We start from the raw sequence: 13355 nt of genomic DNA on the forward strand, positions 1-13355 counted from the left end.
CGAGTTCAGATTAGGTGGGCCGTTCCTCCCAATCACACCCCTCCAGGTCAAGCTGTCATTGCCCACGTGAGCATTGATGTCCCCCAGCAGGACAATGGAGTCCCCTGATGGAGCACAATCTAGCACTCGTCCCAGGGACTCCAAAAAGGGTGGGTACTCTGAACTGATATTTGGCCCATAAGCACAAACAACAGTCAGGACCCGTTCCCCGACCCGAAGGCGCAAGGAAGCTACCCTCTTGTCCCCCGGGGTAAACCCCAACACACAGGCAGAGAGTCTCGGGGCTAACAAAAAGCCAACCCCAGCCCTCCGCCTCTCACCCGGAGCAACTCCAGCAAAGTAGAGTGTCCAACCCCTCTCCAGGTCTCGGGTTCCAGAGCCAATGCAATGTGTCGAGGTGAGTCCGACTATATCTAGCCGGTACCGCTCAACCTCTGCCACAAGCTCCGGCTCCTTCCCCGCCAGCGAGGTGACGTTCCATGTCCCAAAAACTAGTTTTCTTGTCCGGGGATTGGACCGCCAAGGCTCCCGCCTTGGTCTGCCACCCGATTCGCATTGCACCTGACCCTTCATGTTCCTCCTGCGGGTGGTGGGTCCACAGTTGGACGAGGCCATGTATCCGGTTCGGGCTGGGCCCGGCCGGGCCCCATGGGCGAAAGCCCGGCCACCAGGCGCTCGCTCACGGGCCCCAACCCCAGGCCTGGCTCCAGGGTGGGACCCCGGTAACCCTCCGGGCCGGGTACTCCGACTCTTCGTTTTAACCGCCCTGAAAGATCCTTCGAACCGTTCTTTGTCTCACCCTTCACCTAAGACCAATTTGTCATGGGAGACCCTACCAGGGGCACTAAGTGCCCCAGACAACATAGCTCCTAGGATCATTAGGGCACTCAAACTCCTCCACCACGATAAGGTGACGGTTCAAGGAGGAGGCAGGAGAATTTATGAAGAAGAAATGTATTATTTCTATACATGTTTTGGCTGTCAAACTTCCATAATGCCCCTTTAAAAAGCTAATATCAAGCATCCCTACTTTTAATTGTACCAGTTCAACAATTTAAAAAAATCTAAAAACAATTTTTCCAAAGCAGAGTTTCATTAGAAGTAACATAAGCAAAATTATATTCACTTGTACATGCACACATTTGTACATCCAATATTATTTTTACTTTTTCAGTAGTTAATAGGCACTAGAGTGTTGTTCCCTCGTTGACACGACAAACAGGTATCAAGTTTCTCTTCTCTTTACTGAAGCTGAAACAATCTCGTCTGCAGAAGCAGCCAACATGCTCTCTTCAAGATGACCTCTCTTAGAGTTTACTTACGGAAACCCGCCGTCAATCCTCCACAGACACAGTCCTTTCTCCTCAACACATACGGTGAGGTCAATTCCTTTCTCATTTTGCAAATACGCTGCTATAACAATATGTGGACATTTGTTAAAACTTTGCAATACAAATCAATGGAATGGTGATTTTAAGGAAGGACAAATATCTGTGTGTGTAAAGTATCTGTTTTATGAGTAAATGTGAAGGAATACGACCATGTTACATTATGCCAAAGAGACCACCTGATAGTGCAGACATTTAATCCTAGAGTGTGTCCAAGATGAGCAGCACATTAGTCAGAGCAACTAGCAGGCTGGGATGTAGTAACATGTCCCCTGGTCTGCTAATGAGACTTCCCTTCCTCATCTGGTGACTTAATAAATCATTTATCAGGGGTATTAAACAAACAGGGGGAGGGTGCACCTGCACTCTTTACTGGGACTAAAACCTCATCTATAATCTAGTATTCATCAGTTGGGATAAATGAGGTATTATAGGGGTGTGGTGACAGTTTTCTGTTTAATGCATGAAATGCTTCTGTGGGTGAGTGAAGTTTAGGGTTAAATACTGGCTGTGGGAAGGAATACCACAACTTTCTGACTTAAACGCTTTGTATAATCTCTATTTTTAACTATACTGTTCTGTACTTGTTTGTTTAAAGGGACATTTCACCCAAAATAGGAATTTTGTTCGTGGACATATTTCCCATATTTTCACTTGCGGTCAGAGTGATTATTTAGGTCACCAAGCAGAACTGGGGTCACTACTGAATGATTTAAAGGACTTTTTATAGGGATGCTCCGATCCGATCACGTGATCGGAAATCGGGCCAGATAACGTGTTTTTGAAAGGATCAGAATCTGGATAAATAAATCGGATTTAACCTTTTAAAACAAAAACAGGACTTTTAAAATTATTCCTGAGATAGAGATTTTCAAATTGAATAAAAAATGCTTAGTTTTAATTTCAATAAGTCCCTCTACATCAATAATATTTGTTTCTTGTACAAAAACAACACAGTAACGTCACACAATTTACGGCAGGCAAGGACTCAGACACCAAGTGCCGCTGTTAGCAAGTCTGCTTACACGGAGCTAACGTGTCTCCTCAGGAGAGCTAAAATATCTGCAGCTTGGTGGTATTTTAAACCGGACAGCAAAGGCAGAGCTACAGACACTTGTAATGCGTGCATACCGAGCATTCAACATGCTGGAAAGGAAACAGCTCCACGATTCGCTGCCTTCAAACAAGCTACTTTCGCTGTCTGCTTTTCCCTTCAGCCATCAATAAAGAAAGTCACTGGTCTCCATTAATCCCCAGTTTATCTCTTAACAGTCACAGTTCACAGTGAAGTCAGACAAAAATGGAGAGTAAGCCAACAAAGAAAGTTGCGCTAATAAAGAGAAATTGCCAACAGACTGCAAAACATCGGGGTTTCTAGTTCTCCTGCAGCACCGGAGCTGCAAGCTGGAGCTACAGGTGTTATGCAGAGAACAGCTACCCTACCTGCCGAAGGCTCCGCCTGCCTGCTCCGTCACAGCTGCACATCGAGGGAGTAAACAACTGGAAATAAGAGCAACACTGCTACTTTTAAGTATATTTACAATACAAACAAGTTTTTAATTGGTGTAGCAATTAATACATATTAATTATGACCAATAAGATGTGATATTCCATACAAATATAAAATATCACTCTGATCTTTGAATGTTTAATCGGAAGATTCTAGGGTTCTTTGCTTATTCAGGGACCATAAACACACTTCATATTAATCCAGACAGTCAGTATATTGTTTATAAAATGAATTTAATTATTTTTCCTAAACTAATGATACATGACAAGATATGAATAAGGAGATGTGTTGTGGTGGATGTGAGGTGTTGTAAAGGAAGTTAGATGTTGTAGCAACTGTTCTTTGTATCTGAGATAAATTGTGAAATCTGGGTGTAAAATAATTTGTTTGTTATAACTGAGAGTTGTTTATTTATAAACCTCATCAGACACCAGTATGCAGGCTTACGATACCCTGGTATGAGTTGCTCCCGGCGGTCCTGAGGGTTGCGGTCAGAGTGGTGAGGTCACCAGACATCAAAACAACAATACTCAGAGATTAGTAGCTTCCTCTGAGTTCAGCTTCCCTGGCCATGAGATGCAACCCCGGGTCTGTAGATAAGGTGTCCAAGGTGGATATCTGAGAGTTGAAGTAGCTCTGAAAAGAGCTGTTGTGTCTGTAATCACTTGCAGCGTCGCAGAAAGGTTTTGACTTACGGTCAAAAGAGTTTGTTTCAAAAGAGGCTGCTTTCCCGATTTGGCCGAATCGGGGTCAGCTGGAAACAGAATTACTCGGGAAGTAATTCTTGTTTTATTAAACTATTTTATTATGATTTCTGGCCAAGTTTGGCCAATCAGAATTTGACACGTTTCTGAGTAGATTTACCAACATTCCTCAGAAAGCCACGCCTTCCTTCAAATACAAAAATGTTTTTAGCCTTAATATGTATCTTATTGTAATGTGTATGAGTGTAAACAATGATTAAACATTTCATTTCAACATCTTGTTGATTAATCATATATGATTACTGTAAGCTTATGGGTTGTAAAAGTCATGGATTCTTCCCTTATTCAGAGTGAAGAATGTTGACGTCTAGCTTTCACGCAGAGTGTGTAGGACCTTGGGAGAGAATGTTTGTCTGAATGTTTTGTCTTCTGTACGTAAACACGCACTGAACAGAACCTTCTGGGTTTGGAAGGCCAAACAGAAAGTGAATTTATTTCTGTAGATGAAAGGTTATTATGTTGGTCAATGTATAGTTGAAAATTGACCTTTTTGGACGTTACATTGGTGTACTTCCTAAATAAATGAAAGTGAAACTTAAATGAGAATTTGGATGTGTTTTCTTCGTATTTTAATGCTTTCCTGATACCCCCCCCCCCCCCCCCTCTTTTTTTTCTTATTTTAATGCTTTTCTGGAAAGTATCGGATCAGGACTTGGTATTGGCAGATACTCAAATCAAATGACTTGGAATCGGATCGGGAGCAAAAAACATGATCGGAACCTCCTTTTTTTTTTTTTTTTTTTTAAATTAACAATGCTATTATATTCATTCACTTACTGTGTTTTATGCTAAGCTAAAGCGAAAGGAGTACAGTCGAGTCAGGAGCATGACTGACTGGGCCGGTTAAATATTGTTTTTTCTCACTTATCTAATGAAATATGTCAACAGACAAAATTTTATTTTTTGGTGGAATAAACTTTTAAAGCCTGAAAGGATTTTTAAAGGTACTTTTTCTAGAGACAGGTGAATAAACTTTATAGCTTTAATTATTTAGAAGGTTTCACCCAATTTCCTTCTAATATCAGTGCAGACTTTATAAAAAAAACGAAAAAAAAAGTCCAGAAGTGTGGATCATAATCTTAATATTAAATAATAAGGCTAATCATATTTAATGTCATGTTCCTGTGTGGGCGATCTTTCCACTTTGGCCTTTTCTTAGTTCAGTTTGACAGTGTGCCCTTTCAGAACTGGGTCAAATACATCTGCGAGCTTTTAGAGCTGCTTTTGTTTACTTGTGTGCCTGTAGACCCCTGAGAGGATTCTTCTTACAGTTTTCACTGAATTAGAGGCATGAACCAAGTGAAGACCTAATGCTTTCTTTTTGCCTGGGGCATCGGCAGGTTGTATACAGTTTAGTTGTCTCATCTCTAAGTTGGGTCTCTTATCCTGTGTGATGCATCTAATTATAAAAATAATGCAGAGTACACCAACACTTTCACTCCAGCAGCTATTGCATAGACGTTCCTGCAATCTTTTATCAGAGAAAAAACTCTACCGATACATGTAGGTAATTGATGTTATAATTTGTTTGTTTTTCTTTAAAATACTCTTCTAATGGTTATAATTAATGTCCCAAAAATCTGTTTCAGTTAGTTTATCTTTACATTTATTATGTTTAACAGTTTAGTTACAAATGAAAACAAAGTCTCATGAGTCCCCACAGCTGAATACTGATCAGGACTTCATATCTGAGTGGAGTTATGTTGCTTTCAGCTGATTTTCAGCTGAATATGTCACCTAAAACTGTGAGAAAGCAGTTATGATCCAGCTGAACAACTTTCTGGAGACAAAAAATCTGTTGGGTAGTTTCCAGTCAGGGTTTAGACAGCACCACAGCACTGAGACTGCACTAATCAACATATTAAATGATATTTGTCTAAATACAGATTTGTTCTAATGATGCTCGATCTCAATGCAGCTTTTGATAATGTGGACCATGACATCCTTCTTGACAGACTCATAACCTGGGTGGGATTTTCATACACAATCCATAGTTGGTTCCAATCTTATCTTGAAGACAGGGGCTATGTTGTCTTGATCACAAATCAAAGCTGATAACCATGTGGGGTCCCCCAAGGCTCAATTCTTGGACCACAGCTCTTCAATCTCTACATACTCCCCCTGGGTCAGGTCATACACAATAACAACATTGCCTATCATAGTTATACAGATGACACCCAGATCTACCTAGCTCTACCACCTAGTGACTTTGGTCCTCTTGACTCACTCCATCAGTGTTTGGAGCAAGTTAATGACTGGATGCAGTTAAACTTCCTCCGGTTAGACTGAAGATATTGTCTTTGGGAATAAGAAGGATAGGATGGAGATTATTGTTCAGCTTGGTTCCAGAGGAATAAAGATAAAGACCTAGGTTAGAAATCTTGGTGTCATAATTGATTCAGACCTGAGCTTCACTGGTCACATTAAGGCTGTAACTAGATCAGCGTTTTATCATCTGCATGGGGTCTCATGTCCACACAAGACCTAGAGAAACTCATTCATGCGTTCATCTCCAACAGACTGGACTATTGCAATGGTCTTTTGACTGGTGCTCCCAAAACAGCTGTGAAGCAACATCAGCTTATTCAGAAGGCTGCTGCTAGAGTCTTACAGAGACTATAAGAAGTTTGAAAGTTTCATGCTCGTGATTGCCCCCTCGGGTCAAACGCCTAACTGCAGCTTCAATAGTAAGCTCGTGCATGAGGCGTGCATGCTGTACATGCACACTCCTGAACGAAAACCACAGCAGAGTCAGTCCAGAACCAGTGCAATTTACAGGTTTAGACTGTTCTACACAATTTTAATAAATTAGACAAACAATGTACTCTGATGTAGATACACTAGACAAGTAGCCTAAAAATGTTCCTACTATGACATACAGAAAACCCCCAGCATTCCTTGAAAGCATCAACCCTTTTCCCCCATTACTATTTTTTAGTAAAAATTATTAGTATGATTAAAATGGCCCAAATTGCTTTGATGTGTAGAATTAATTCTAAAAGTATAAATAAAGTGATATTAAGGTAGATATAGCTCTGACCTCCTGCTCTCCTTATTCTCACAGACTCTGTCACGTTTGTGCATTACCAGCATTTTTTTGAACAGCGTCTTTTTCTTCTTCTCCACTCCTCCTTTGTGTTTTCTCCCCACCTAGATTGTGATAATAATGGTGCACAGAGCAACTGGGAGTGGGTGTCTCATGATATAACCATCCCCATGTCGTTGAAGGAAATGCAGATGAGCCGCAGAGCTGCGTGTGTTAACGGGACGGTAGATCAAACTCCCTCTGACTATTTGCCAAATGCAGGATGGGCCAAAGTGCCTGACGACTGCAGAGCCGGAGACTACAGGTTGACGCCTGTGCCGTCTCTAGTAGAAGCATGACTCTGCAGCAGCATGAATCTGCAGCAGTAGCAGGCGTAAATCGGTGGTCTCCAGGTCTGCAGCTGTAGCTTTATCGTCGGCCCGACCGAGAAAGGTTTATGATTGTCCTCGTGCACTTGCACAGATTATTTGACGAACGGTTCGGAGTGCAAATGGTTTCTTTGTTGCTAATCTGCAGGAAATATTATAAGAAAGTTCTACAGAAAGTAGCAAAGGGTTCTCACAGGTTCGTTGCTAGGCACTAGGAACGGAGACTTAACCCTGATTCATGCTTCTCCGTCAGCTCCAACTGGGAGAGACACGCACACACGGACAGAGATGCTTAGCCCTCATACTTCGTCTCCTGGGGAGTGTTGGAAAGCAATTCCCCGCCAGGACAACAGAGGGCGTAGCGCTGTTCTGTGGTATCCTGTCAGGTATCCAGTCCAAGATGGTGTGTTTGTATTGTTTTTTTTTTTGTATATAAGAGACTTTTTAACACAGACAAATTTGTCTCTCATTCTCCTCCACCTCTAAACCCACATTTCCTGTCATTTCCGTCCACAAAAAAGAAATGCTTGCTGCGCATCTTTTCACTCCTCCAGTCACGGGGGAATTAAACGTTCATAGTTTTTTTGTGAGGTATTCTTCAAGCTTCTCCGTGTCTGCCGCTAATTATTCTCGGCTCTCTTTATGTTTTTGAGGGCGCAATGGCGGCGGTGTGGAGAACGGTGCCCTGACCAGTCACAAGCTTGCGTTCTCTGTCTCGACGGACGGATGTTTAGAAAAGAGAGCTCGACTGTCCGTCCTTGCGGGGCTCTCCAGCAGGATCGCAAGGGCGAAAAATGGCGTTGCGTGTCTCCGCACTGACGCAGACGCAGAAGCATGAATCAGGCTTAAGGCTATGCTCACACTGCAGGCAAAAGCACATTAAATCCGCTTTTTTCCCCACATGCGAGTCATATCTGATATTTTTTTAATGACAGTCTGAACGCACAGATCTGCTTTTTTCAAATGCGATCTGTGTCACTTGAATATTTGGTACTAATTCCGACACACATCTGATATTTTTGAAAGTGACTGCAGTCTGAACGGTCATGTCGCATTAAATTTGTCTCCTACGTCACTGAGTCAGCGGAGGTGAGCGTTGTGTGGATGTTCCTGAGGAGAAGCGCTGACAGAAGGATTCAGGAGTCTGTCTGGACATTCTGTTTTAGGTTTTGGAATGAAACATACAAGAAATGATGTGAACGGGAGCTGGAGGTGCTGCTGGAGCAAAGCGTCTCACCGGTCTCCGTGAAGGGAGGGAAGGGGGGTCTCTGTGAGAAGGAGATTCTCCATAAATGAAATACTACTGGAACATTTTCGGTGAATAATTATTAAGGGAGACGGCGGCAACAAGGAGTAAAATAGTATACAGTTTTTTTGTTGTATATTCATATATATCTATAGATATAGATATGTATTTTATAAAGATACATGCTACTGGTGTTGGCTTTGTAGTAGCATGGCGCATTAAGTTGTCCCAGTCTTGTCTTCTTTTGTCCTCCTGCATATTGTACACCTGGCGCTGCTTTTTCCCGACTTTGAGGAAAAATCTGTAAAAACAAACTGCACAATACGCGATATGTCAAACACGACAGAGTCCAAGTTAAAATCTCAATTTCACAAGTCCAAGTAAAAGTCATCACTGCGCTCCTCAAGTCAAGTCACAAATCCCTCAAACCTGACTTGAGGACTGGAATACTCTATGCCTGGTTTATGATTATATTCCACAGGGGAACGTTTCTATTGACATGATTAAAATGCATGGAGCACATTAAATGATTAAATACGTGTGTTGAGCTCTTAGGGATATAAGCTGCTTTCCAGGTATTGAATTCCTGTAGGCCATTCTCTTTGAAGCTGTCAAAGAGCACCGCTGTTTCTGACAATCATTGTTCCATCTGAAACACAGGTGTCTCCCTCTGTAGAAATAATGGGCACAGTGCATTTGATCCAGTTGCCTTATTAGATCCTGTGGTAAATTATTTTGGCAGCTATCGCAAAAGGAGATGAGTTTTGTTATAAAAAAGCTTTTAAAAAAGGAAATTCAACAAAGGGAAGACAAGACACCTCATGCATCTCTTGTCTGATCTGCTCTCTTTGTTCCCTCCTGGATCAGATGGAATGAACTGGCACTTGCCCTAGATAAAGACTTTAAACCCTACATACAGCAGTTTCCCAACTTTTCAGAACATCTTCTGATCTCAGAGAAACTCTTTTAGAAGAGGGATTAACTCTTGTTCTTTTTTGTTCCTCTGCTGATACCACCAGCTCTAACTGCCACGGATGTGTCGCCTGATTTGGCTCCTTTTAGGTGCAGGGTTTCTAACAGTTGAAATACTGACAGAAGAGAGAGGGGGTAGACAAAAGTCTTTGTTACAAATGTTTTTATTGTAATCTGATTGTGGAAACAAAAACCACCTGAAAAGGAATTGGGTAACTAACCCCAGTTTCACACTGGAAGCATCAAGCGGTGTGAAACTGCATTGGAACAGTTTACTCATGCAGCCCATTTCACACCGGGAGAGTCTTGGCTGCGGTATGGCTTCCTTGCCGTGCTCCTCGCTTGACTTGCGAGGTCACATGATCCCTCGAGACTTCGAAGGTCACGGTTTGTTTATGCAGTCTGCCATTATGATAAAAAGAAGGAAATCATGTTTTACATCACTGTTTGATGTTATACACGATGTTGTTCATCTCCACTGCTGGGATTAAAGCCATGAAAACCACTAAAAATAAAAGCTGTTAAGTCACACGCAAAGTTCATATATATGAAATTATACCGCTGCAGTACTTTTATTTTGAAAATTATCAGGGATTTTACAACGAAAGGGTGTATGATTTCCTGTCAACTCTTACTCTTACTTGCGGAAATTGACGTGTCCTAGAGGCGGCTCGTGGCAGAAATGGAACCCAATCCCAGCTTTAGTGGTACAGCGTGCCGCTTCTGGGACGCAGCGGGTTTGAAACACTATAGACTATAATGGATTCTGTTTGAAACAGTGACGTTCCGCTGTTCCGTGTTGCTGATGCTTTGTGTGAAACCGGGGTAAGAGCAAACCACATCTGTGATCTCACCGAACATGGAGGCCAGCTGAAATAATTTTGGAAACAAGTTCTGTTGACAGGTTCAGTTCACAGAGGAAATAATTTCTGCATTCATTGTTGTGCTTAAAGTAGGGATGCAAATTATCGAGTAATTCATTAATCAATAGGCGATAATTTTTTTATACTTCATTTGTGTTCCAAGGTTTTTTATCATTTGTACACAAAGTGTCTAAAAAAACAAAAAACAGAAAATAAGCACAGAAACGGGAACAAGACAAAGCAAACCGGGGTATGATAGAGGTATCAAAACTCCAGCATACAAAGAATACACTATTCAACAAGAGGCGGGCAAGCCCCATACCTGGTGATCAGTTATTTCTCCTTGACTTAAGATAGGTATCCCATTTCTCCCACAAAGCTTCACTTTTTTGTTTTTGCAGCCTTAGTATAAAGGTTGAGCATTCCATAGATTGAATGTTTTTCACAATGGACAACCACTGGTCAATATTTGGGGGGACCTTAGAGAGCCATCGTTTGGTAATTGCTTTTTTACTTGCAGCCATGAAGATTTTTAAGAGATATCTGTCTGCTTTAGACAAGTTTGGGTCTAAGTTGCCCAGATAGAAAGACACACACGTTAATGTCACATCGAAACCCAGTATTTCCTTTACCGTTTTGTGAATGTCTTCCCAGTATGAGTCCAGTGCAGGGCAGGCCCAGAATATATGAGTGTGGTCCGCGGGGCAACGTCCACACTCTCTCCAGCATTCTGGTGGTTGTCCAGTCTGTCTGTGTTTTTGTTTTGGAGTTATAAAATATCTGATCATGTTTTTCCAGGAGAAATCTCTCCATATATATGAATATGTGGTACTGATCTGTGTGTCTTATAGTTTCCCATTCATCGGATGATATTGCTACTCCCAGTTCCTTTTCCCATTTCCCCTTCACACAGAGTGTAGTTTGGCCCCTTAATTTTGTAATGTGCCTATATAGTTCAATGATTTTCCTGTGCAGTTTTGATTTGTATGATTTTATAAACATCTGTGTGATCCCAGATATATTGTCCAATAGTAGTTTTTTAATATTTTTAACATAGTTATGTCTAAACTGGAGGTATTTGTAAAAAATCATGTCTATCGAGGCCATATTTCGTTGGAATAGTATTGAAATCCATGAAATCCTGCTGTTTGTCCGTTAAGAGGCGTAAAGAGGTAATTCCCAGTTTATTCCAATTAATATAACTTTTGTCGATCACAGCTGGTACAAAGCTTGTGTCGTACGCTGGCCACATCAGTATGCGTATCTCTCCCTGGAGTTTAAAATGTTTCACTATATCTGACCAAACATTTAGGGAAAAGTTTACCCACTGATTCTGGTCCCCACAATTTCTAACCTGGGACGGATTTGCCAGTAAGCTTTGAACTGGTGTGTTTGATGTTGCTGTCTCTATTGTTTTCCACTTAGCTATGTAGTCTTGAATACAACAGAGCAAGAGCGGTCTAATCTGGGCTGCTATGTAGTAATCTTTGAGACAGGGCAACCCCATTCCCCTTTTAGATTTAGGTAATTGTAGTGTCTTATATCTTGTTCTTGGGGCTTTGCCATTCCAAATAAAGCGTGAGATGGCTCTAGCCCATTCTCTGAACTGGGAACTGGGAATATGGACAGGTAAGGATAGAAAGAGGAATAATAGTCTTGGCGAGATATTGCTCTTTATCACCATAATTCTGTTGCCTAAATCTAAGGTAAGAAAAGACCATCTTTCCAAATCAGTTTTAATTTGTGTGTGGATAAATTGGTAATTTTCAGCATACAGATTAGATACTTCTTTTGTTAACCTAACCCCCAAATACTTCATAGAGCAGGAATCCCAATTAAATTTATATTTTGATTTAAACTCTGTTGTTGGTTCAAAATTATACCCAAGGGCTCGTGTTTTTTCGATATTAAAGGTATACCCTGAAAGAGCGCCAAATTGTTGTAATATTTCCATTAATCGTGGGATTCCAGTGATTGGGTCTTCCAGGCTAACCAAGACATCATCTGTATGGAGACATATTCTATATTCTGAGCCGTTCATGTTTATGCCTTGCAAAATTGAGTCTTGTTGTACCATTTGTGCCAGCGGTTCAATAAAAAAGGTTAAACAGGCTCGGACTAACCGGGCAGCCCTGTCGACATCCTTGTCTTAAATGTATGGGTTTAGATACATTTCCATTTACTTTGATTCTTGCTATGGAATTTGTGTACAAAGTTTTAATAGTGTTAATAAAATCCTGATGGTAGCCCAACCTTTCCATAACTTTATAGAGAAAATTCCAACCGACAGAGTCAAAAGCTTTCTCTGCATCCATACTAAGTAAGATAGCCTGTGAATTTTGTTTTTGTATGTGTTTTATGATGTGAAGGGTCCTCCTTATATTATCCTGTGTCTGCCTTCCTGAAATAAACCCGGTCTGGTCCTCTTCGATCAAGAATTCCATGCTCTCTTTCAATCTTTTTGCTAGTATAGTTGTGAAAATCTTATCTTGATTTAAAACGCTGACAGGTCTATAGGATCCGCACTGGGTCAAATCCTTGCCATCTTTTAGGAATCATTGAGATTATGGCCTCCCTCCAAGATGGGGGCAGGAAACCCTCCTTGAGAGTATAGTTAAAGCTTCTTACTAACATTGGAATCAGTTGTTCTCTCATTGATTTATACCATTCTCCAGGAAACCCATCGGGACACGCGCTCTTTGAAGGCTTTAGAGAGGAAATGGCCTTATCTATTTCTTCCTCAGTTATAGGTTTGGTTAATTTTTCATTATGTAACTTGCAGAGAGAGAGAGAGTAGGTCTAATTGACTCAAAAAGTTGTCCAGTATACAACTATCAACTACATATGGCTGGTCGTATACAGGTGCTGGCCAGTAAATTAGAATATCATCAAAAGGTTGAAAATATTTCAGTAATTCCATTCAAAACGTGAAACTTGTACATTATATTCATGCAATGCACACAGACCAATGTATTTCCAATGTTCATTACATTTAAATTTGATATTCATAAGTGACAACTAATGAAAACTCCAAATTTGGTATCTCAAAAAATTAGAATATTCTGAAAAGGCTGAATATAGAAGACACCTGCTGCCACTCTAATCAGCTGATTTACTCAAAACACCTGCAAAGGCCTTTAAAAGGTCCCTCAGTCTTGTTTTGAAGGCACCACAATCATGGGGAAGACTTCTGACTTA

The sequence above is a fragment of the Nothobranchius furzeri genome, chromosome 6, assembly GCF_043380555.1.
Source record: "Nothobranchius furzeri strain GRZ-AD chromosome 6, NfurGRZ-RIMD1, whole genome shotgun sequence".
NCBI lineage: Eukaryota > Metazoa > Chordata > Actinopteri > Cyprinodontiformes > Nothobranchiidae > Nothobranchius > Nothobranchius furzeri.